Source organism: Gopherus evgoodei, chromosome 2 (genome assembly GCF_007399415.2).
Source record: "Gopherus evgoodei ecotype Sinaloan lineage chromosome 2, rGopEvg1_v1.p, whole genome shotgun sequence".
NCBI classification, from domain to species: domain Eukaryota; kingdom Metazoa; phylum Chordata; order Testudines; family Testudinidae; genus Gopherus; species Gopherus evgoodei.
In genome coordinates, this window is record NC_044323.1 from 30,131,435 (window position 1) to 30,158,307 (window position 26,873).

Consider the following 26,873-nt stretch of genomic DNA (forward strand, 5'->3'; position numbering starts at 1 on the left):
AACTTAAATAGAAATATGCAAGATTCTAGCATGATTGCTGACATGTACATGCTATGTATCAAGAGGCTTCCATAAAGTAAGCAAATTTATGCAGGTAAAAAAATATCCACAAGAGAGAGGTGATAAATGTCTTTGGCACTTATGGAGGAAGGGAGCCACAGTGACTCATTCCTCCTCCCTCCTCAAAAAACCCCAAGAAGGGATGGGGGATTAATCTTTAGCACATAAAACAGGACTAACTCTTCTTTTCTCTTGTACAAGATGATAGCACAGCTTGGGAGCAAGCCAACCATCAGTATCAATGTAGATCCCCAAAACTGGGATCAACTTTACAAAATATATCTTAAATTTTGTTTATATATTATTGAAAGGTACAATTACGTTTTCATAGAAAAAAATTTGCTTCAGAGGAAACATTTGTCCCCCACCCCTCCCCACTTTTTTTTTTTTTAATATGGAGACTTTCAATAGTATTCCATTTCATTTCAGGACTTTTTTCTGGATCTAAACTGTTTCTAGCATTCTAGTGTAATTATCTTCTCAAACTGGAAATTTATACTTCTTGCTTGAAGGGTAGACGTACCCTTGGGAGATGCAGAAAATTCAGCAGAACAGAACATAGAATGCATAAGGATCAATGTGCTAATTGATAAATCACAAGACAGAGTACTGATGGGGGTCTGCTATACATGTCCACATGGCACAATGGAAGAAGATGAGCAGTTACTTAAACATCTGTTTGTAATGTATAGGAAGAAAAACGTGTTATGTGGATTTCAGTATGGGAAACACATGCTAGAGGTCTCATGCTGCACTGGTAAAACGTCCATAGAATTTCTAAAAATCACACACAACTTTCTAATACAAAAATATTACACGCAACTTGGGGTAATTCTGCATTAGACTTTATTCTGATGGATAAAGTTTAATTGATCACTGAACTAACAACTGATGGTTGCATAGATGCAAGCGTTGGGTATCTAATTTCATTTGCTATGTGCAAACAGAATATAGTCTTAATTAGTAATGGCCTAATTTTCCAAAGCTGAAAATAATTCAGAGCAAAATTAAGTCTCAGGAAATGTTTAAACATACAAATGTGAATGATAATTGGAAATTAGTGAAGAATGCTTTATTAGAAACCCTGAAAAGGTACGCTTATTTTTTACTCTTTTGAGCAGAAGGTCGATAGTTGACATTCACTTACTGGTTTGATGACATTAGTTGTGGTTTCCCACTTAACAGAGTGGACTGTGTGAATATAGCCAGAGCATGAGAACTTAAATATGCTGAAGACTCTGCAGAACTTCCCATCCAGCTACATTCCCAACAGTGCCTGAAATCACAAAAACCGCTGTGTACCGCAAGTGACCACCTCATGTCTCTGGATCTGGCCATCTTCGTCTACCATTCCAAACAAGCACATTATTGCTAACCCAAGAGGCTGCCCTCCTGGTTTCAACCTGTCACACAGACTTCGGACTTCATTGAACCACATCTGAACAAACCATGAATAATGTGGCTACTTGAGCCAAAAGTGGAAAATCAAAGAACTCCCATTCGTGTGACTGTGGTGAGAGCATCCAGATAATTGAGCACATAATGCAGTGCCCCAAATTTAGATTCAAATGTGAATTGGAAAATGTGAAGTGTCACAAGGGAGTTCTTGGAAATGTCTTATGGACCTACAACTGCATGTATAGAATGTTACTCTACAGATGCACAAGAGAGATTAGATACTCCCAAAATATGCTCTTTGAGTTATGAAAGAAGGCTTCTTTGGTTAAAAAAACATTCTGGTTAAGAGGTGTGGTGAAAGGTACCAATACAAAATAAAATAATTTTGAAAAATGGAAAAACTGGAGAAGCTGATAGCAGTGCATACTGATTATTTCCTAACTGCTTTGTAAGGGAAGCTAAAAGTGTCAATAAAATCTATGATCCTTAGAATTAAGGACAACAAGGACTGTGTGTGTATCAAACAAAATCCTGTCTGTTATAAGTCCGATATTAGACAAGGATGGTATAATTATCAATCATGATACAGAAAAGGCATAAGTATTCAATAAATATTTGTTTTTATTCAGAAAGAGGTAGGATGGTGTATTATATTTTACAGTGATGATGAAATACTTTCAATCCTGTCAGTAATGAGGAAGGATGTTAATCAGCAGCTATTAAACATTTTTAAATCTGCAGGAGTGGCAACCATGGCTAGTAAGACAATTGACCAAGGAGTTCTCTGAATCATTAATTTTGATTTTAAACAGCCTTGGAACACTGGGAAAGGTCCAACGGACTGTTTAGCGCTTTTTTTTTTTAATGTGCCAATATTCAAAAAGTCTAAAGGGGATGACTCAGGTAACTATAGGCCAATTAACCTGTCATTGATCTGCAGGAAAATCGTGGAAAGACTGATATGAGATGCAATCAGTAAAGAGAGAGAGTGGTAGCATAATTGATGCCAATCAACTTGGTTTTATGGAAAATAGGTCTTATCAAAGAACTATCTTTTTTTGATGCAATGAAGTTTGATTGATATTATGTTGACAAATTTCTGTAAGGCATTTTTACTTATGCACACATGACATTCTGATTTAAAAAAAAATAGCATTATACAAAGTCAATGCAGTCCATAGCAAATATATTTAAAAAAACTGGTTAACTGATAGATCATAAGAAGCAATTGTAGATGGGGAAACTGTCATCCAATAGAAATATAGCTAGTGGGGTCCTGTAGGGATCTGTTCTTGTCCCAATGTTAGTCAATATTTTCATCAAAGAGCTAAAGGAAATACGAAATTCTTGCTGGTAAAACTGGTAGATGACACAAATTGTGGAGTGATTAAAAAATGATCGGAACAAGTCCGTTATACAGATTGACATGAATTGCTTGGCAAGGTGTCTTTGAACAACATTCATTTTAATATACCCAAATGCAAGATAATTAATCTAGGAACAGAGAATGTAGATATCATTTATGAGATGGAGAATTGTATTCTGGAAATTGGTGACTTTGAAAAGGATTAAGGACCATGGTAGATAACCAATTGAACATCAGCTCGTTCTACAGCTAAGAAAATGTATGCAATCCTTGGAAATATAAGCAGGGGAATATAAAGTAGTAGTAGTATTACGTATTATTTAAATTACTGTAGTGTGTAGGACCCATAGTCACATCCCTGGATCCTGTCCAGTTTTGGTCCCCCCACTACAGAAGGAATGTGGACAAATTGGACAGTGCCCGGTGGAGGGCAACAAAAATGATTAGGGGGCTAGGGCACATGACTTACGAGGAGAGGCTGAAGGAACTGGCGTTATTTAGTCTGCAGAAGAGAAGAGTGAGGGGGGATTCCAAAGAGGATGGAGCTAGGCTGTTCTCAGTGGTGGCAGATGACAGATCAAGAAGCAGTGGTCTCAAGTTGCAGTGGGGGAGGTCTAGGCTGGATATTAGGGAACACTATTTCCCTAGGAGGGTGCTGAAGCACTGGAATGGGTTACCTAGGGAGGTGGTGGAATCTCCATTCTTAGAGGTTTTTTAAGGCCTGGATTGACAAAGCCCTGGCTGGAATGATTTAGTTTGTGTTGGTCCTGCTTTGAGCAGGGGATTCAATTAGATGACCTCCTGAGGTCTCTTCCAACCCTAATATTCTATGACTCTGTTATGTTAGGTGTTATACAAACACAGAAGAAAAAGATTTCTGCCCCAAAGGCTTATCATCTAAGTATAAAATGAGACCGAAGATAGGTACAGACAGTTTAGGTAAGGAGTATAAGGAAACAATGAGACTATTGGTCAGCATGGTTAGCAATGACCTCCACATACAGCGGTCCAACTGTTGTCAAGTTTTTTTTTTAGACATTGTGGGGAAAAATGTGTTTTAAGAAGTGTTTGAAATAGAATGAGGTATATTTGCAGATGTTTATGGGAAACTCCTGCCAAGAATGAGAGGCAGTATGGGAGGAAGTGAGAAGGTGCTCATTTGAAAAATTAAGTGGATGATGAGGCAGGAGTTGATATCTTGATAGTAAATGAGAGATGATAGGTAGAGTGGAGATTGGCTTTGAAAGTGAAGGCAAGTTGCTCATGTTTGATGTGATAGAGAAGCGGAAGCCAGTAAAGGGATTGCAAAGAGAGGGCTAACATGGTCAAAGTGATGGGTAGGAAAACTATCTTTGCAGGATTTTGAATGAATATAAGTGGGGCAAGATTGCATTTGTCAAAGGTAGCGAAAAGGATGTGGCTGTAATTGAAAGGTGAGATGGTGAGAGTCTGGATACAAGTTTTAGCTGTGTGAATGGATGGGAAAGGCTGGGTCTTACAGATGTTGTATAAAACGAATTGGCAAGATTTAAACATAGCTGAATGTGAGGATCTCAAGAAGGTCCGAGTTGAAAATGACACCCAGGCTGAATGACAGGCAAATGGTGATATCAACAGTGATTGAGAGAGGAGGTGGCAGGAAGGGCATGGAGGGTAAGATTAAGAGCTCTGTTTAGCCATGTTGAGCTTGTGCTGATGGTAGACATCCATGAGTCTGGACTAGAGAGATGGATCTGTGAGTCCTCAGAATAGAGAGGGTAGTTAAATTTGTAGATGAGATTGCCCAGAGAGAGGTGATTTTGCCTCTGTGTACAGCATCACCATTACTAGAATACTGTGTACAGATCCAGAGATTGCACTTCAAAAAGAATGGTGACAGGATTTTGGAAGGTGTTCAGAGAAGAGCTACAAAAATGATTTGTTATCTGGAAAATATGCTTTATGGTGAGAGATTTAAGAAACTCTATGTAATATATCCAAGACAAAATTAAGTTGTGATTTTTTTTTTCAGTCTGTAAGTACCTACAGGGGGAAGAGATTTCTGATGCTAAATGGTTCTTTAATGTAGCAGGAAAAAAAGCATGAGATCTAATAGGTGGGTAATTTTAGGCAGGATTTATGAAGTCTGAACATAATTGCTAAAGTTTTAGTTTGGACAAAATGGAGGGTCTAATACCATTAGTGGGAAGTAGAGTTACCTGGGACACTTAATCACTAAAGTGGCACTTTGGTTTTATCTATCAGCTGATCGTGGTGAGGGTGGTCTAGTGTAGTGGTCAGAGCAGGCTTCAGGCTTAGTGGTTGGAGCTGGTGTCGTGAGCCAAGGACTAGTGTCAGTAGTTGGAAGCTGGAGCCAGGGGTCAAGCTGGAGATCAGAAGCTAGATATCAAGCCAGAGTTAGTAGTCAGAAGCTGGAGCTAGTGGTTAAACTGGAGGTCAGGAACTGGAATGAGCAGGGGAGCAGGCAAGAGAGTTCAAGGCCGGGGCAGGACAGAGGCAAGCCTGGGTGCAAGATTGGAGCAAAGTAACACAGAAGCAGGAAAAGCAGTGGGCATGAGCATTGAGCAGCCTGCGGGCTGCTGGTCCCTCCAGCGAACCATGTAGCTTGGCCAGTCAGGTAGCCTGCAGCAGACCAGCTGTACTGATGAGGCTGCTTAGATATTAGCTGTGATGCAGACCCTTATTCCTGACATTATCCGTCTGAAAGATGGGATTTGTAACTAGCAGGTTGTCTCCTAACACAGTTCTCAGGACTTGGAGATAAAGGTCCTGTCTATAAAATCATGAGCACCTAGCATTTTCAGCACCTTGGACCCCTTATTTATTTTTATCAAAGTGCTGCTTTGGTCCAGTTGTGTTCAGCTTGAGATCTTGCTGAATGAATTAGCAAGATACATATTCTTTAACAAATCTAAAGAAAAGTTGGAGGCCTGCAGAGCAAGAAAAATGTTCCCAGGGATAACTTTGTCAGAGTGTCACAGCTGTTCCTGGAGAATAGCCAGAGATAATTTTGACATGTTTATTTCATATTTTTTGCAGTGAAAATGATTTGAGGATACTTATATTATGTCTGTTGTTCTTTAAAACTCAGTGTCCTTGACGTATGTAAAACAACAAAATGGGTGAAAATTCAGATGTGGTAGTTATATTGGCAGGGATTATTTGTACAATAAAAATAACACAGTAATACAAAGAAGAAATGCAGAGCACAAGGATAAGGTTATTGTTTGATTTATTCTTTACACATTTATATGAAGAATATTCTTTCAGAATAAAAATGTGTATTTGTCAGTTATGCTGTGCTGTCCGGGATTCATTTCTAAAGAACAGTGTGGCAGGGCAGACTCAGTCCTACCTATTTCTATCCCCACAAACAGTTCAGAGACCTTCGGGTAAAACACTTTGTTCAATGTGTTTTCAATGTTCTTTTCCACCACCTTTTCAGACTGTCACCTCATACCAGCAGTAATATGGAGCCCTCAGCTCTTGAGCCAAGAAGGGGAGAAATCTCTCATGGCTTTGTCTACAAGCCTAGCTCTTTTTCTCTCACTCAATTCTCACTTTCCTCCTCCTGGACGCACTTCCTGTGACTTTTGCACCATCTGTGCTAATGAGTTAATTAGCCTTTTAACTCCATCCAGCCTATCCCAATCTATCAATTGGGATCAGTTCCCATGGTCAGATGTGCTCTGGGGCAACTACCTGGAGTTGCAGTGATCAGAGTGTTGGATCAGGTGCTGTTGCCCAGCACTCAGTCACAAATATTTATCAAATATTAAATATTTTTATTTAAATCTTTGCAGTATATCCATTCTGTCTCTCATTGGTTGTCATTTGTGCCATATGGCAAATGGCTTACCAGCTTTAATAATGAGTTAAAGTGTTTCACGGATACAAGCCATTCAAGCAGTGTCAGATAAGACATGTACTCTCTCTTATCCAATTTTAAGATTGATATTTATTTACATAAAAGAAATGTGTGTTGTTAAACATTGCATGTAGAGACAGCTGATTATTTTTAGTTGGTCTTAAAATAAATAGTTGAACTTTTAGAGCATAATTTTGACTAAATGAGTTGTGTTTAGGGTTTTTTATTTACAGTGATGTTTGTACAATAATACTGAATATTTAAAGCACTATCACTATAATCTGTGGGTAAAACATAGCATTCTGAATTGTGCATTATTTTAAATACAATACATCCTTGCTATAACAAACCCCTGGGGATCTAAGCCATTTGTTTGTTATAGCCAGAGGTTTGTTATAGGGAAAGAGCTCTGCTGCAGGGAGGGTGAGTGGCTGACACCTGAATCCCTGCACAGAACAGATTGCTCCTCCAGCCCTGGGGCCAGAGAAGCAGTCTGCCCCGGCTGCGGCCCTGGGATTGGAGGAGCTGTTGCCCCTCCGCCTACCTCGGGCCAGAGGATGTGTCAGAGTATCAGTGTCCTGTTCTCTCCTTCTCTCCCATCCCCACCCCACCTCTTGCAGCCCTGAAGTCCGAGGAGCTCTTAGCCCCCTCCTCAGTGGCTGGGCTGGAGGTAGAATCGTGGGACCAAGTTCGCTATTATGAAGGGAGTTATAGCAAGGGTATACTGCAGGGGTGGTCAACCTGAGCCAGAGAAGGTGCCAGCATTTACCAATGTACATTGCCAAGGAGCCACAGTAATATGTCAGCAGCCACCCCTTGCTCCCAGTGCCTCCCGCCCACCACCAACCTTGCTGATCAGCACCTCCCCCTTCCTCTCCAGAACTCCTGATCAGCTGTTTCATGGCTTACAGGAGGCCCTGAAGAGTAGGGGGAAGGAGGGCACAGCAAGTTCGGGGGAAGGGGTAGGGGTGTTGGGGAGGAAAGGGTGGAGTGGGGGCAGGGCCTGTAGCAGAGCTGGGGTTGAGCAATGAGCACTACCCAGCACACTGGAAAGTTGGCGCATGTAGCTCCAGCCCCAGAGTTGGTGCCTATACAAGGAGCTGTATATTAACTTCTGAAGAGCCACATGTGGCTCCAGAACCGCAGATTGGCCACCCCGATATACTGTATAGCAGGGGTAGGCAACCTATGGCACGCGTGTCGAAGGCGGCACGTGAGCTGATTTTCAGTGGCACTCACACTGCCCAAGTCCTGCTTACCGGTCTGGGGGGTTCTGCATGTTAGTTTAATTTTAAATTTAACTTCTTAAACATTTTGAAACCTTATTTATTTTACATACAACAATAGTTTAGTTATATATTATAGACTTATAGAAAGAGGCCTTCTAAAAAAGTTAAAATGTATTACTGGCACGCAAAACCTTAAATGAAAGTGAATAAGTGAAGACTCGGCACACCACTTCTGAAAGGTTGCTAACCTGTTCTGTGTAGTGTGAATTTGCTACATTGAATTTTAAGATGACATTCTAGTTATATAGTCCTCTAACAGCTAGTATTTGAGGTTTCTAGTTCTTTCAGAGCACAGTTTATAATGAGGCTGTTAGGAGTGGTGGGGATGTAACAAAGGCAACAGATTTTCTTAGCAAGTCATTGTGAATTAGTGTAATGAGGTCTAGGAAGTCTTAGTCATAAGTGTATAAAAAACCCCAAAAGGTTATAATTCATAATTTGAATCTTCTTGGGGTTTTTTTTGTACCCAACGTCACAAAGGGGAATTTACCTATTATATTTACATCACTGGTTCTGTTATAGGAAACAAATTATTTTAATATGTTTTTGTGCACAAACAGCACTAAGCATGTAACCATCCAGAAAAAAAGATTTCTTGCCATGAAAAGCTTACAATCTAGGTAGGCAAAATACAGACACAAGATGGAGGAAAGGAACTCAACACGAACCAAAATAATAAAGATGATTTTTATCACGACTTATAGTTCTGTGCTTCCCCCCGCCCCGTACATTACAATGTAAGGAAGAGGACATGCCATATGTAAACATGATTACCATTGGCTGAATTAGGAGAGTTGTTGGTGAGCAGTTCACAGGTGAGTCCCATCTGCTCCTCAGAATGACAGCAAATAGAAGTTGAGGGGTTTAGTTGAAGAAAATTGGGGTGAATTTTAATATATTAAAATCATCAGTAATACAATGCAAATTAATGTCGAAGGAGGGAAATCAAAGGTATTGGAATGTAGCTGCACTTAGATTTGCTTATGCAGTGGAAAATATTACTTGTTTCTTAGATATGGCCATTTTTGATACGATTACCTTCTATTTCTTTCATACTCCCTTCCCCTTCATTCTATCCACTAATGTCACAACCAGGTACTTGTTGAACTTGTGTTTGATCTATTTGGGATTCAGTAAGCTTTGTAAAAATCTACCATCAATACCACTCTTTGGGTTGGTAGCCATGAAAGCAATACAACTCACCTTTTGGAGTCTTGTTTGGCAGTCATGAATTTGGCTTCCAACCTGGATCTTCTACATAGTATAGCAGAGAGCTCCTTCTACCTAAATTAACAATACCTGAATTATTGTTTTATTTGTTCATGAATGCTAATAGATACTTTGAAGTTATATCTTTTGATATGTGCTACTGAGTTTCATATGTGGTATCTTGATCTATTCTGTCTATCTCATTTGAAAACAGCTGAAACCCTGTTGCTCAAACTTTCTAAATATTGTACATTTTTAGGCACAGGTCACACCTAGAAAATTTCAGTCAGAAAGGTGAAAGTTGATAAATTGGCAAAATCTGTTTGAATAGTCAACTTTAGAGCTACAAAGTGGGCAAGATTCCATGTTTTGAGTCAAAGGTCTTGCACAAGGAAATTCACCTTTCCAAGTTTTCAAACATTTTTTTTGGATTGCTGGATAGCCAGCACATGATGATTTACCTACTTGTAGAAGGGCCTTAATGTCCAAACTCATTGCTCAGTTTGTCAAAAAAGATAATTAAACCCTGCACATAATCTCACGCAAATGGCCTACAATATTTTATCATTTTGTTTGTAAGAATTGAAGTTAGTGTCCTGATAAAATGGCCTTTGTAGTTCCTTTTATTAATGGCCCAGAATGATTAAGTCCAAGCAGAAGAACTGGTTCATGTTTTTCCATGGTTCATTTGCTTTTCTGAGAATTTTGGCATCATCTTTGAAACTGTTAAAACTTTAGGGTTACACTGTTTGTCTGGAGTATTGTCAATTGTATCAGCAGAGGAATAGGTGAAGTTCATGCCTTAATTGTGGAGTCCAACTTTTTTTTGTAATGGCAAAGGAGTTTGTTTTTTCTTAGGCTATTAATGGTCTTTTATGCTGGCATGAGCTCAGATCTCAAATACAGCTTTAAGTCTTTACACTCAAACTCAACAAATGTGATGTAAATAGACCCTGTCATAATGTCAAAGACCTTTAAAATGTTATGTTCAGAGGAACCTGTTAATTAGGAAAACAAATAAGCTTTTAGACCCAGATTTTTAAAGGTATTTAGGCATTCTTGTTCTAAGTAATGCAAAATCTAACTGATTTAGGAGACTCTCATTTTCAGAATTCCTAAATGCTTAAAACCTATTAACTGTCCATGGGATTTTTGGCTCCTAAATGCCTAAATCCCTTTTGAAAATGATTTAGCCTCCTAAATCAGTTAGGCAAGCAATATTGAGCATGGCAACATCGAAATACCTTTAAAAATCTGGGCCTTAGTGTCCTTTCAGCTATATGATCTGGGTCAGTCTTTCTCATCACAAACATCATCCAGATGGATAAGTTAGCAGTATCCTTAAAGCATATTTCCACCCGAAATATGTCTTTCTATCTCTTAATAGCTCATTCAGCTGGTAAAGATGGAGAAGATGCCAATAGCAGATAAATAAAAGACCGCTTCTTGGTCTTTTTCCAACAGATAACTAGTCTTTAATTCTTTCTTCTCCTTGGAAATTTTGCCTTTTGTTCTCTGAGGTACTGCTATCCTTCCTACTCTTTAGTTCCTCTGTTATATCTGTAATAAAAGTACAAGTGAAAAATGGATGCATAATGTAGCAAGTGAGCATAAGTTGTTTCTTCCTCTTGCAACTTGTCTTCATCTCAACCTCCTTAACATTTAACTCCTCTCCCACAAGAGAGCACCTAAAATTTAGTTTTATTCGGAGTAGTTTTGGGGCTAAGGACATGTGAGATTGAATTCATGCTGCATTGACCTGGTTATTTCTTTTGCGTGTTCGACTTGAATGCTATGACAGTTTGTACCAGATGAGGATCTAGCCCAGTGTGTTTTTGGCTTAAAACTTGGGCAGTCTTCTTATGTTTCAATCAACTACTATTTATAATCTAATCCAAATTTGTGTTAAAACAGTTGTAGATATTTTGCAGTATACTGTACTTCTGGCAATAACTTTGGGCCTGATCCTCTACAGTGTTGAAAATATACTGTCAGTGGGTGCTGAGGGTGTTCAGAATCTTGTAGGATCATGCCCAAAGTTATTCCCATGATGTAACATAACTTTTCCTTGCTTTATTATTCAAGCAGTGAGAATGCTTTGTTTATGGGAAACATTATTATTTATATTGCTGTGTGCAAGTTCACATACTGATGGATACAGAAAATGGCATTGGTATTAGTTAGAAAGGAATATACTTTTTATCTTGCATGTATATGCAATATGAGTTGATGACTACTGTTCATCAGAATAAGGAGAAAATATAAGAATTAGGGAATGAAAATGCATGAAAGGTGAAGGTCATTTTCAAAGCTAAACTTTTTTTTACAAAAATTACTTTAACATAAATGTGTCATTTAACATTATAAACTATTCCTAACCGTATTTTGATATCTGAAAATGTGTTTATCCTTTGAAAAACTGATTTATTATGTTTGTTTACAGATATATGACAGAAAGGTCAACAAATTCTGTAGTCTGTACTAATTTTAACAAATAGAAAATATACAAGAATAATAAAGAAATGTCATTAGAAAATTTCTTTGTACTTTTTTCCAACATAGGCATATTCTATTTTAAATATATGTTGGACAAAACATAAATACTGCTTTGAATGCTACTTTCCAAATTCTGTTTTGGTGGTAGCATTTATTTTTGAAAGTAGCAAGAAGGTGTATGAGGTAGAGAGAAGAGGTAGAGTGGGTAGACTGTGAGTGACTGAGAAGACACAGTAAAGAATTTGGAATGAATGAATGAAAGGGTAAGCTAGTATGAGGAAAAAGGGAAACATGGTAGTGTGTTCAGATGATTTTAAACTAGACCTTATGTAGTCATTCATTTTGCAGAGATAAAAAATGAGAAGGAACATTGATGTGAAGCAATGAGAGATTGTGGGTCAAGAACATTAGCTTGATGTTTCTGTTAAGTTGATCGTAATTGAATCAGTTAAGTATTGTTGTGATTGTCATTATATATTCCGTGAGCCTACTGAGATGTAATGAGCAGTTTACATTTTTCAGAGCTATTGTTTCAGGTTGTCTGCGGACTCAGGAAGAAAACAGTGGATTGGTTTACGCTTGATTCGTGGTTTCAGAGTTATCTTCACAACTGTAAAAGTTAGATGTATTTTTTAAATGTAAGATGAGATTTTGTAACACAATTTAGTGGCAAGGATGGATTTCACTGCTGCAGAACTGCAACAATCACAGGGCTATAGCCAATGATGTTAAAAACAGCACTACTGAGGTAGCTTTTGCAAAGGAAACAGATGAAATGCTAGTCTATGGAAACATGAAGAAAATGATGTAGTTTATTGACATTCATATTGTTGCCATTCTAGGCATAACAACAACCTTGGTATTCTCAAATCTTCCCTTTTAAATTTTTAGAATAGTTTCAATTTTCATTCACAGATTGAAATTAGAATCTAATGTTTCTAGTTGCAAAAAGTGTTCCAGTTCATGTAAATGTTTTGGAGTGACATAAACCATCACAAAATGGGGGAAGCACTGGTTTTTTCCCCCTAAACCCAGAAGAACACACCCCTGACTGACATAAGTTTCACTGGGAAAAGCATCGGCGTGTACAGTGCTGTGTCAGCAGGAGATCATCTCCTGCCAACATAGCTACCACCACTTTGGGGGTGGTTTAATTATGCCAGCGGGAGAGCGCTCTCCTGCCAGCATATAGCATCTACAACAAGCCATAGGTGTGCATCATATGAGCTGCTGAAAATGTAATAATGAGGGAAATCTGAAGAACTTCACCTGTAATTTATTCGGTCTAAAGAACATTTTATCCTTTTCTAAGTGGTATTAAACTAGACCTTTTTTAGACCTGTTGTGTAAAGTTTGTGCTCATCTATTCTGTAAACTTAAGAAGGCTAACAAATGGCAGACAGTGTGGCAAACCCCAGCATCAGTAGAACCACCCTGCAAGCAGGCAGACAAAAATACTATGTCCCCGCCAAGGTATCTGAATTCCTGTTATCCCACCTGCCACCCAACTCCATCATGGTGGATGCTGTCAACTCCTACAGCCAACAACACTAGTCAAGGGCTACTCCCTGTGATAGGGATTGGAAGCGCCTTGACCTTTTGGATACAAAAGCATACTCTTTAGCTGCTCTACAATTCCGTATTGACAATTATCAGGCCCTCATGGCAAAATATGATTATATACATTACTCAAAAGTGAATGACTTTTATTGAAAAAAAAAATGCCAGAAGCACATTGCTTCTTCGATGCCATTATCCAGAAGGGTCAACTAATGGCAAAGACATCGCTGCAGTCTGCCCTCGAAGCAGGCAACAGGGTGGCTACGTCCATCTCCATGATTGTGGTGATGTGACTAGCATCATGGCTCCATTTGTCGGGCTTCTCGAAAGAGATACAGTCCACAGCTGAGGACCTTCCATTTGAGGGCACGAAGCTCTTCATCAAGAAGACTGACACCTCTCTTCACACCCTGAACAACTCCAGAGCTATCCTCCACTCACTTCGTCTTTTGTCTTGTAGAGATACTATTTAGTCCCCAATCCCAGCATAGAAAACATGTGCATCAGTTCCAAACTCAGGGCCATTACGAGCTGCAAAAAAAAACAAAAAGGAAAATTCCTTTAATATAAACCATCTGGCCCTCAATCTTCATTGTTAGGTCACTCCTCCCGATTTACACAGCTGAACATTGTTCCAGACCCATTTGGCCACTGATTGGTGGTGTTCTGCAGTGCTTGGGAACACATAACATCGGACTGATGGCTCTTAGAGATTGTTCAAACTGGGTACTCCATCCATTTTACTTCCCTACTCCCTCCACAACACCCTTCCCCATTCCTCATCAGGAATCCTTCTCACAAGAGTTTACTATGACTAGAGAGAGATTGCCGCCTCTAGTTAGGAGCCATAGAACCAATACCTCAAAATCTACCAGGGAAAGAGTTCTATGTTCGTTATTTCCTAATACCTAAACAGAAGGAAGGTTGGAGATCCATCCTAGATCTCAGAGCTCTCAACAAGTTTGTCAAGCCTCAAAAGTTCAAGCTAGTCACCTTATCAATGACCATTCCAACATTAGAACAGAGAGACTGGTTTTTGGCTCTTGATCTCCAGGATGCCTATTTTCATATCTCAATCTTACTGGCTCACAGACAATTTCTCAGATTCACTCTGGGACACAACCACTACCAATACAGAGTGCTCCCTTTTGGGAGGGGTATCAGCCCCAAAAGTATTTTCCAAGGTTCTCTTAGTGGTGGCTGCTCATTTACATTCTCAAGGGATAATGATCTACCCTTACCTGGACGATTGCCTCCTCATAGCCCGATCTCTCTGAGAGGCTCACCAAGTCACTGATGCTATGATATACTTGTTTATGGAACGGGATCAACACCCAGAAGTCAATTAACACCAGTGCAACACGTGGAATTCATAGGGGCCAACTTTGATTCATTACAGGCCAAAGCCTTCTTACCTCAGTGCAGGTTCTTATGCTTAATCACACTCATAGACACCATTCAAAATATCCCACAAATATCAGTCAGGCTTTGCCTCCAACTCTTGTCCACTGTTATATGCCACACAGCAGTAATACCACATGCCAGGCTTCACATGCAGTGCCTCCAAATGTGGTTCAGCTCGGTTTACAGGCTGGACAAATCCCAGTCACCACCCACCAGGATCAAAAACTCCTTAGACAGTTGAATGGAATGTTTGCGAAGAAGTCCTCTTCTCACAAACAACACCATTGTTGATCTTCACCATCAGTTCATCACTCAGAGTGGGACGTGCATCTAAATGGCCTCATGACACAAGGCAAATGCTCACCCGTGAAGATATCCCTTCACATCAATCTCTTCAAGTTAAGAGCGGTCAGGAATGCCTGCGCCCATTTCCTCCCGCTGATCACAGGATCACACACAAAGATTCTAACAGACAATATAGCCTGTATGTACTACATCAATCAGTAGGGGTGAGCCAGATCGCCCTCCTTATGTGCAGAAGCTATGAGGCCATGGAATTGGTGGATCTCCCACAACTTCATGCTGTTTGCAATTTACCTCCTGGGCGCGCACAACTCGATAGTGGACAGTCTCAGTCACAAATTCCTACACAAGTGGAAAGTACACCCAATAATGCTTCACAGCTTATTCAGATGATGGGGGGACAGTCCACAGACCTTTTCTCCACTCATCTGAAGAAGAAATGTCCATGCTACTGCTCCAGAGTGGGGATTAGACAACGTTCCTTGGGTGGTGCTTTCCTCCTCCCTTGGGAGAAGGACCTTCTCTACACCTTTCCTTCTTTTCCTCTACTGTCAAAGGTCTTGCTGAAAATAAAAAGGGACGGGGCTCATGTCATTTTCATTGCTCCCACCCTTACTTGGCACAGGTCCCAACATGCTTGCCTATACCTTCTCTTAGAACAGAGAAGCATATGCCTCATACTGAGAAAGCAGGACAATCAGTGAGTTATCTTAAGTGCCTATACACAAATGCAAGAAGCCTGGGAAACAAGCAGGGAGCACTGGAAGTCCTAGCACAGTCAAGGAACTGTGATGTGATTGGAATAACAGAGACTTGGTGGGATAACTCACATGACTGGAGTACTGTCATGGATGGGTATAAACTGTTCAGGAAGGACAGGCAGGGCAGAGAAGGTAGAGGAGTTGCATTGTATGTAAGAGAGCAGTATGACTGCTCAGAGCTCCAACATGAAACTGCAGAAAAACCTCAGAGTCTCTGGATTAAGTTTAGAAGTGTGAGCAACAAGATTGATATCATGATGGGAGTCTGCTATAGACCACCAGACAGAGGGGATGAGGTGGACGAGGCTTTCTTCAGGCAACTAACAGAAGTTATGAGATCATAGGCCCTGGTTCTCATGGGGGACTTCAGTCACCCCGATATCTGCTGGGAGAGCAATACAGCAGTGCACAGACAATCCAGGAAGTTTTTGGAATGTGTAGGGGACAATTTCCTGGTGCAAGTGCTGGAGGAACCAACTAGGGGCAGAACTCTTCTTGACCTGCTGCTCACAAACAGAGAAGAATTAGTAGGGGGAAGCAAAAGTGGATGGGAACCTGGGAGGCAGTGACCATGAGATGGTTGAGTTCAGGATCCTGACAAAAGGAAGTAAGGAAAGCAGCAGAATACAGTCCCTGGACTTCAGAAAAGCAGACTTTGACTCCCTCAGGGAACTGATGGGCAGGATCTTCTGGGAAAATAATATTGGGGGGTAAGGAGTCCAGGAGAGCTGGCTGTATTTTGAAGAATCCTTATTGAGATTGCAGGAACAAACCATCCTGATGTGTAGAAAGAATAGTAAATATGGCAGGCGACCACCTTGGCTTGACAGTGAAATCCTTGCTGATATTAAACACAAAAAAGATGCTCACAAGAAGTGGAAGCTTGGACAAATGAACCAGGAGGAGTGTAAAAATATTGCTTAGGCATGCAGGAGTGAAATCAGGAAGGCCAAATCACAGTTGGAATTACAGCTAGCAAGGGATGTTAAGAGTAACAAGAAGGATTTCTACAACTATGTTAGCAACAAGAAGAAGGCCAGGGAAAGTGTGGGCCTCTTACTGAATGGGGGAGAAAACCTAGTGACAGAGAATGTGGAAAAAGCAAATGTACTCAATGATTTTTTTTTGCCTGTGTCTTCATGAACAAGATCAGCTCCCAGACAATTGCACTGGGCAGCACTGTATGGGGAGGAGCTGACCAACCCTCTGTGGAGAAAAAAGGGGTTCAGGACTACTTGGAAAAGCTGGAGGCGCACAAGCCCATGGGGCCGGATGCACTGCATCCGAGGGTGCTAAAGGAGCTCGCTGATGTGATTGCAAAGCCATTGGCCATTCTTTGAAAACTCATGGCGATTGGGGGAGGTCCTGGGTCACTGGAAAAAGGCTAATGTAGTGCCCATCTTTAAAAAAGGGAAGGAGGAGGATCCGGGGAACTACAGGCCGGTCAGCCTCACCTCAGTCCCTGGAAAAATCATGAAGCAGGTCCTCAAGGAATCAAAATTCTGAAGCACTTTGAAAAGAGGAAAACTGATCAGGAACAGTCCACATGGATTCTCCAAGGACAAGTCATGCCTGACTAACCTAATTGCCTTCTGTGATGAGATAACTTGCTCTGTGAATGAAGGGAAAGCAGTGGATGTGTTGTTCCTTGACTTTAGCAAAGCTTTTGCTATGGTCTCCCACAGAATTCTTGCAAGCAAGTTGAAGAAGTATGGGCTGCATGAATGGACTATAAGGTGGATAGAAAGCTGGCTAGATCATCGGGCTCAACAGGTAGTGATCAATGGCTTCATGTCTAGTTGGCAGCCGGTATCAAGTGGAGTGCCCCAAGGGTGGGTCCTGGGTCCAGTTTTGTTCAGTATCTTCATTAATGATCTGGAGAATGGTGTGGATTCACCCTCAGCAAGTTTACAGATGACACTAAACTGGGAGGAGTGGTAGATATGCTGGAGGGTAGGGACAAGTGCAGAGTCCTGCACTTAGGACAGAAGAATCTCATGCACTGCTACAGACTACGGACCGAGTGGCTAGACAGCAGTTCTTCAGAAAAGGACCTAGGGGTTACAGTGGACGTGAAGCTGGATATGAGTCAACAGTGTGCCCTTGTTGCCAAGAAGGCTAACGGTATTTTGGGCTGTATAAGTAGGAGTATTGCCAGTAGATCGAGGGATGTGATCATTCCCCTCTATTTGGCATTAGTGAGGCCTCATCTGGAGTACTGTGTCCAGTTTTGGGCCTCTCACTACAAGAAGGATGTGGAAAAATTGGAAAGAGTCCAGCAGAAGGCAACAAAAATGGTGAGGGGGCTGGATCACATGACTTATGAGGAGAGGCTGAGGGAACTTGGATTGTTTAGTCTGCAGAAAAATGAGGGGGGATTTGATAGCTGCTTTTAACTACCTGAAAGGGGGTTCCAAAGAGGATGGATCTAGACCAGGGGTAGGCAACCTATGGCACGTGTGCCAAAGGCAGCACGTGAACTGATTTTCAGTGGCACTCACACTGCTGGGTCCTGGCCATTGGTCCAGTGGGCTCTGCATTTTAATTTAATTTTAAATGAAGCTTCTTAAACATTTTAAAAACCTTATATATTTTACATACAATATGTATGTATATATTATAGACTTATAGAAAGAGACCTTCTAAAAATGTTAAAATGTATTACTGGCATGTGAAACCTTAAATTAGAGTGAATAAATGAAGACTTGACACACCACTTCTGAAAGGTTGACGACCCCTGATCTAGATGGTTCTCAGTGGTACCAGATGACAGAACAAGGAGTAAAGGCTCTCTTTGGGTTCACCTAGCAGCTATAACAGCTTTCCACCAACCTATAGAAAGGTACTCGGTGCTGTCACACCCAACTACTAAAAGGTTCCCCAAGGGTAAACCTCTTCCCTCAACCTTGACTTCCTACCCCTGTATGGGACCTAAATCTGTTACTGAAAGGACTGATTAGACCTCCCTTTGAACCATGGCCACCTGATTGCTGATGTGATAGCAGTTACCTCAGCCAGGAGAATCAGAAAGATAGCAGCTCTGGTGACCGGGACACACAGGCCGCATACATAATTCATCCCTAAGATAACCTCTCCATTTCACATGAATCAGTTGATTTACCTTCCAGTCTTCTACCCTATTCTCACCAAGACAACAGGGAGACTATATTACGTATCCTAGATGTCAAAAGAACTCTTGCTTTCTACCTGGACAGGACAAAGGCCTTCAGGAAGTCCCCTAGGCTTTTCTTCTCCATTGCTGAAAGATCCAAGGGCTCAGCAATGTCAGCCCAAAGGCTTTCCAAGTGGGTCTCAAATTCCATCAGATTGAATTACCAACTTCACAACATGACCCCTCCAGACTCTCTTCGTACATTCTCCACAAGGTCAGTCTCTTCTTCAAGAATGTCCCTATCTCAGAGATCTGTAGAACAGTGACATCGGTGTCAGTCCTCATTTTCACAGAACACTATGCGATCACTGGGAATCTGCCTCTGATGCCATTTTAGGCTCCATGGTGCTGTCATCTGTAACTGACCAGACTCTGAAGTCCCAGCCCTGCAGAAGGGATACTGCTCAGAAGTCACCTACAGTGGAGCATCGATAGGGACATACTCGAAGAAGTTACTCATCTTGTGCAGTAATAATGGTTCTTTGAGAAGTGGATCCCTATGGGTGCTGCACAACCCTCCCTCCTCCCCTCTACTTCAGAGCTCTTGTCTATGACTGTGCGAGAAAATGAACAGAGGGGGGTTAGTTCGCATGCGCTGGCTAGCCTCGTGGCACAGCACAAGGAGAGACAGCACATGTGCAGGCCTAACAAACACTGCTACCAAAGTTCTCTGATCAGCAGTGCAGGGACGCAGACACACCTAGAGTTGAGAACCCACAGGGACACATCTCGAAGAACCATTGTTACTGCACAAGGTGAGTAACTTCCTGTGAAATACTTTTCTGATAACTTTCCAGCAAATGGCAAAATTACATTTAAAAAATCTGTTCAACCTAACCTCAGGTTTTCTGCATTGCTAGGTTACTGCAGTAGGGAAACTGGATGAAGTATCTTCTGTTGATGAAAATACTGTCATTTGATATGAAAAATTAATAAAAATCCATCTTCAGTTTTATTATAGTCTATTGTTTCAAGATCTGCATACACCTCTACCCTGATATAACGCTGTCCTTCAGAGCCAAAAAATCTTACTGCGTTATAGGTGAACCCACGTTATATTGAATTTGCTTTGATCCGCCGGAGTGCGCAGCCCTGCCCTTCCGGAGTGCTGCTTTACCGCATTATATCCGAATTCATGTTATATCGGGTTGTGTTATATCGGGGTAGAGGTGTATATGATGAGAATGCAGTTATTTTGGTGTGCTTTAAGTGCTTATTAAAAACTATGGGCTTTGCCTGATGGAGAATTTTATTATTGATCCCTTTCTTCATGTGCATATGCACAAGTCACTTTTTCAGCTGAAAGGTTTTTTTTCAGCGTTATGAACAAAATACAGAAAAGGAGCTTATGAAAGGGTTGTCTGCTGTATCTTTTGTGTAAGCCTCCCTTCACCATCCCCCTGCTCTTTCTTCACTTCTAGATGTTATAAAAATCAGTTTTGAGAAACATTTTTAATCAAATATTTTTTAAAAACTTTCAGGATAAGATCCATAATTACCAATTCTTCTGTGTCCTGATATGCATCATAATATGGGACAGTTACCAAGAATGAGTGGACACAAGAAAAGTAAAGTTACAAGCAGCAGTTCCAGTCATTGATTTCAGTTGCAGCTCGTAGTAATACTGAGCAAAACTTCTGATCTCAGTTATCTTTACATAATACAGGTTGAAGTGGCTAATACGCAGTCTAGTCACCTATGATAGAATCTGAAATTGAAACTCTAGTTTGGAGATCCTTAGGCAAAAGCTTCTGTTTTCTCATAACGGTAATAAAAGGCATTTAAAAAAAAAGGCATCACTACAAAATCCTGTGTAATGGTGAAGTGATGCTATTAAGATAAGACGTACTTATTTCATTATTAGCTAGTGATAATTATTACAGTAACTGTTGCTTGGACTAGACCCTGCTCACTGTCTGATACTTAGAATTGATCTGCTTCTCCTATGGAACATCTGAGGGAGAGTTTATATTATTTTGAAGTTTCAACACACTAGTGATGAACGATTGAAAAGACATGAGCCCGCAGAATTATTAATATGTAAATTTACTGCAGAGTTGATTATTCTTTGAGCAGCAACAGTAGTTTAATCTTTACTATTGTGTTTTAATAAATTAAGGCCAGATATAATATTTGCTCCACACGTGTGATGTCTCTTGACTTCGTTCTCAATCTTTGCAAAATGGTGAAAGAATTGGGTCCATAGAGAGGTGTAAGCGTGGCACAAATAAGACTACCTTTTTTCCCAAGCCAATAATCAATGCAAACAGTTTTGCAATAATAGTTCCAACTATTACATAAAATCCTAACCTATGAGATGACACAGTACTTGAAAGAAAACAATTAAGAAAAATAAAATGACCGAAATTACTTCTTGAAGTATTAATGAACATCTCATTGACCGTAGTTCATGTAACCCATTTTCTAAACTGCACTCAGTCTTAAATTTCCCTTTTCTTTTGAACGTTGTACTTCTGAAGTGAAATTATGTAATAAATACATTAGCTCGTAATATTTTTATATGCCTACTTTTAAATTGTTTGATAATTAAACTTAATCCGAGTGAAATTGCAAGGTTTGATTAACTGCTTCCTTTCAGGAGTCTGAACTGATGATGTTCTGTGTATTAGAAGGCACAGCCATCTTATTTGAGAAGCTTTGTCCTTTTAACAAAAGACACTAAGAATAAATTCAGTTAGGGTCATAGTGGCTTAATTTAATAATAAGTACCATAATTAGTTTCAGACTCTTCCTTCCCAAAGGACAAGGTTTTGAGTTTTGATGCCTACTTAAGGCGTGAGAATGACAGCAAAATTAATGTCATAACCTTTTACAGCCTGTTAATAGTTTTCTGTGTAGTACCCTAAAGGATTTTGTGGAATAGTGTAACAACTAAAGTAACCACTTAGTATGGACAAGAAAAAAATAGGTTAATTGGGTTCACCTGATATTCAGATGTTAGAGCATCTGTCAGGACACCCGTTTCATACTTAGAAAAAGAGTTGCTGCTATTTTTTTCATTTAAATTATCTTTTAAATTATGGTGTGCATACACTCTACTTCCTTGGGACTACTGCCTCTGGAAGACTAATTTATGATGTAGTTTGGGACTTTTTCAGTTTGGTTAATCTACTTTGTCCTTTTCAGTAATGAAATCAATTTGTCTTTTCATTTTTGTGGAAACTACAAAGCAACACCCATTGATAGAACATGTTCCGTGACACTGATATATATTTTTCTTCTAGTAGAGTCCTGTCAAAGATTGCTATGACTCCAGTTTAGCTGGACTTCTAATGATAGATTTCTTCTTTCCTTCTGTAACCAGTTAGTAATAAGCTTACAAGGGAGCCATTCTAAGTTCATGAGGCCCAGATCTTGATCCTTTTTATTTAATGTTTTTTTTTTTTAAGGTGAGCAAAACAGAATCAAGACTGTATCAAATTTTAAAAGCTTCAGCAATGGTATGGGCCCTTTACTACATGGTGGTGATAAAATTTAATAATACAGAAAATATCCAATAAATATTTCTGTTCTGTGTTTGAAAAGAAGCAGAATGGTGGACTCATGTTATGAGGATGTAGAAATACTTTCTAGTCCATAAGTAACCAAGGAGGATGTTGGACAAAATCCACTAGGGATAAACATTTATATGTCAGCAAGCCTAGATAACTTGCTCCCAAGAGTCCTCAAAGAGTTGGCTGATGAGATCTCTGGCCTGCTGATGTACATTTTTAATCAATCTTGGAATGCTGGAGCAAGTACTGAAGACTGGAAGAGTGCTAATATTGTGCCAATATTCAGAAAGGACAAGTGGGATGACCTGGCTTGACATCAATCCTGGATAAGATAATGGAAAAAGCTGATACAAGATTCAGTTGACAAAGAATTAGAGGATACGAGTATAATTAATGTCAGTCAAGATGGCTTAATGGAAAATAGGCCTTGTGAAACAAACCTGTTTTAATTCTTTGAAACTACAAGTTTCATCGGTTTAAAGGTAACTGTATAGAGATGATATACTTTTGTAGGGCATTTATGTGATATTCTTATTAACAAGTTAGCTCAATATACAATATTAATGAGATCACATGTTAAATGGACTAGGAATTGGCTAACTAAAAGATTTCAAAAAGTAGTCAGTGGGAAATCATCATCTAGTAGTGTGTTTCTAGTGTGGCTTCACGGGGATTGGTACCAGGCCTGATGCTATTCAACTTTTTCACCCATGACTTAGAAGTAAATGTAAAATCACTGCTGATAAAATGTATGTATGATGCAAAGATTGGCATAATGGTAAATGAAAAGAATATGGAAGCCATACAAAGCAATGTGAAATGTTTGGGGAAATGAGCCCATTCAAACAAAATGTATTTTAATTAGGCCAGATGTAAAATTGTACATCTAGGACCAGGCTCAGCAACCTTTGGCCCCGCGCCCGCCAGGGTAAGCACCCTGGCTGGCCGGGCTGGTTTATTTACCTGTCATGTCTTCAGCTTTGGCTGATTGTGGCTCCCACTGGCCGGAGTTCGTTGCCCCATGCCAATGGGGGCTGCAGGAAGTGGCGGCCAGCACATCCCTCAGCCCACACCACTTCCCGCAGTCCTCATTGGCCTGCAGTGGTGAACTGTGGCCAGTGGGATCCACGATCAGTCGAACATGCGGATGCAGCAGGTAAACAAACTGGCCCGGCCCACCAGGGTGCTTACCCTGGCAGGCCACATGCTGATCCCTGATCTAAGAACAAGCAATGCAGGTTATACCTACATCCTGGAAAGCAGTAACTCTGAAAAGGATTTAGGGGTCATAGTGGGCAAACAATATGAGCTCACAGTGCAACTCTGTTGCAAAAAAAACAGCTATTGTCTGCCTTGGATATATAAGTAGGAGAGTAGTGAGTAGGAGTAGGGAAATGATTTTACCTGTGTATATGGCATTGGTGAGACTGATATTGGAATACTGAGTCCAGTGCTTCTTCCACATTTTAAGAAAAGATGTTGAAAAATTGGAGATACAGAAAAGAGCCACAAAAATGTTTTGAGGACTAGAGAAAATCCATTAGTGTGAGAGACTTAAAGTGTCTTTGTATTGGTTAAGTCTCTTCATACATACAACTGAGTTAACATTCATGCTCTTAAAGTTTTTAATTTAGTAAAATACAAAGTGCATTATCAGTGATGATAATGGTAAAGCAAAGCACAGAATAAAACAAGACTAAATTGGAGAGGGCTAAGAGAAGAGCCACAAGAATGATTATAAGATGAGAATAACACTATCTATAGTGATAGACTTAAAGAGCTCAATCTATTTAGCTTAACAAAGAGAGGGTTAAGGGGTGACTTTATTACAGTCTGTATGTACCTACATGGGGAACAAATATTTAATAGGCTTTTCTGTTTAACAGCTAAAGGTATAACCTGATCCAGTGTCTGGAAGTTGAAGCTAGGTAAATTCAGTCAGAAAATAAGATATAATTTTTTGACAGTAAGGGTAATTAACCATTGGAACAGTTCACCATCACTGACCATTTTAAGTCAAGATTGGATATTTTTCTAAAAGATATGCTAGGAATTATTTTGGGGAAGTTCTATGGCAGGGGTGGGCAAACTACTGCCTCGGGGCCGCATCTGGCCTTCCAGACGTTTTAATCCAGCCCTCAAGCTCCCACCAGGGAGCAGGGTCCTGGGCTTGCCCTGCTCTGGCACTCCAGCTGGGGATCGGGGGCCTGCCCTGCTCCACACTGCTCCCAGAAGCAGTTACATGTCCCCCCCTCCGGTTCCTACATGTATGGGCAGCCAAGGGGCTCTGCATGCTGACCCCACCCCAAGTGCTGTCCCCGCAACGCCTATTGTCCTGGAACCTCAGCCAATGTGAGCTTAAGGAAAGATGCCTGCGGACAGGGCAGAGCGCAGAGCCGCCTGGCTGTGCCTCTGCACAGGAGCCAGAGGGGGGACATGCCGCTTCTTCTGGGAGCTGCTTGAGGTAAGCGCTGCTCTGAGCCTGCACCCCTGAGATTGCCAAGCCCATTTGCGACAGCATCATCAGCAAAATGCAGAGCCCTCAGGCCACCATCAAATGTGGTCAGAAGGCAGTCGTCAGTAATGTGTGGTGATATCTGTTTTTGGCCACAGCTGCGTGTGGGATCCTCTCGTTGGCCTCAGGTGTGAAGGCTAGTTGCACATTGACCCTGGCTGCTTAAAAATCAGTTCAGAAGGGTCCAGGAGAGGTGTGACAAATCAAAGCTGGGTACATGCATGGTTGGGTCAGTTATAAGAGACTGGTTTCTGATATCATCTGCAGACCATTCTTCACACCACTTCGTCATTGCAGAAAAATCTGGGCAGGGCAAGTGGGCCACTGTGACGAGATCCCCCGGAGTGCAGCCTGGAACTGTGGGACCACTGTGCCCCCTTAATTCTCTCCAGCCTGAGCTCTCTGTCACAATGCCTTGCTAGTGACCAGCAGCAAACCCCTCCAAGATCACTCAGCACAACATGTGGAGCCCCACACCCAGCAATATTGCATAAATGCTCCCAGAGCCACACAGAGAAAGGCACCAGAACCAAATACCCCCAGCTTCTAGCACTGTACCTCAAGAATATACTGTCTTGCACTGCTCAAGATGGCAGCGCAAATTATTTATTGGTTCACCACTTCAACAATGGAAAGTGAACATACACCAGCCTTAGCAAAACTGAGCAGATTTGCCTCATGCATCATACAAACTCACTGGTAAAATTAAACAAATTTATTGACTATAAAAATAGATTTTAAGTGATAAGCAAAAAGTCAGAGTTAGTTACCAAAAGAAATGAAATACCAACATGCAGTCTAAACTCTCAACCCTGTTAGACTGGGCAACATCTAGATTAAACAGTTTTCTCACCCCACTGGATATTGCAGTCCTTAATATGTAGGTTTGTTCCTTGAACATGGGCCAATCTCCTCTGTTGGAGTCTTGTCTTTTTCTCATTATCTGAGTTGCTTGCAGTGTAGTGGGAGCAGGAGAAGGGCCCAGTATATCTCCACTCTGTCTCTCTTATATCCTCATTCCATGTGCTTGGAAAACAAGTCCATGCATGTCTGGGGGCATCGCTGAGTCTCCAGACAAGGTTGAGCAATTCCTGTGGTGTGGCTTTATGCAGGTGAGTCATTGAATTGTAGCTCCCTTGCTGGACAATGGTTGTTGATGGGCTGTTAGAAACCCCACCCGGGTGTTGGTTACTTTCCTTGCTGTTTGCTTCTGGGGAGCTAATATCTGGTTGATTCCCCAATTTACAGCATGTTTTAATGACAACCATATAACATGATTCTCATAACTTCATATGCATTAATGATATACATACCGTATGTATTCGTTCATTAGCCTGTTCGTTTATAAGCTGACCCCCCTAAGATGGTTAGGTAAAAATAGCAAAAACTGTATTACCCTTTCATAAGCCAACTCTATATTTCAGGGGTTGGCAAACTTTGGCCCCTGGCCTGTTAGGATAAGCTTCTAGCGGGCCTGGATGTTTTGTTTACCTGGAACATTCACGGGCATGAAGTCCCTCAGCTCCCAGTGTTCGCGGTTTGACGTTCCCAGCCAATGGGAGCTGTGAACTGCGGCCACACGGAGCTGAGGGGCTCCATGCCGGCAGACGCTCCAGGTAAACAAAATTACAATGTATTAGATATCCAATCCAAATAACTCGGACATAGGTTAGGGGTTTGTTATAGAAGTGGATGGATAGGGTTCTGTGGCCTGCTTTGTGCAGGAGGTTAGACTAGATGATCACATTGGTCCCTTCTGACCCTAAAGTCTATGAGTCTATGAGTTTAAAATCATCAAATTTTGATGTAGACCCATTTCTAAGCTGACTCCCGCTCTTTGATGCATCTTTTTTTTAACCAAAAATATTTGGCTTATGAACAAGTATATACAGTATATGGATAGAGTAATGACTTTCAGCAGATCATAACCTTTTCCCTGATACCTTACAAGGCATGC

At 40.8% G+C, this 26,873-nt stretch overlaps 1 protein-coding gene across 12 annotated transcripts in view; it reads left to right on the forward strand.

The window, feature by feature from the left end:
* Nucleotides 1-26,873, forward strand: part of ZNF438 (zinc finger protein 438) — an 82,880-nt gene that overhangs the window by 26,067 nt on the left and 29,940 nt on the right. The window contains exon 4 of one of the 12 annotated variants that reach the window (XM_030550221.1): nucleotides 22,297-22,347. The exons of the other annotated variants lie outside the window; for them this stretch is intronic. The gene's annotated coding sequence lies outside the window, so the exon portion shown is untranslated. The remainder of the gene's footprint in view (nucleotides 1-22,296; nucleotides 22,348-26,873) is intronic. 12 annotated transcript variants of the gene reach the window in all.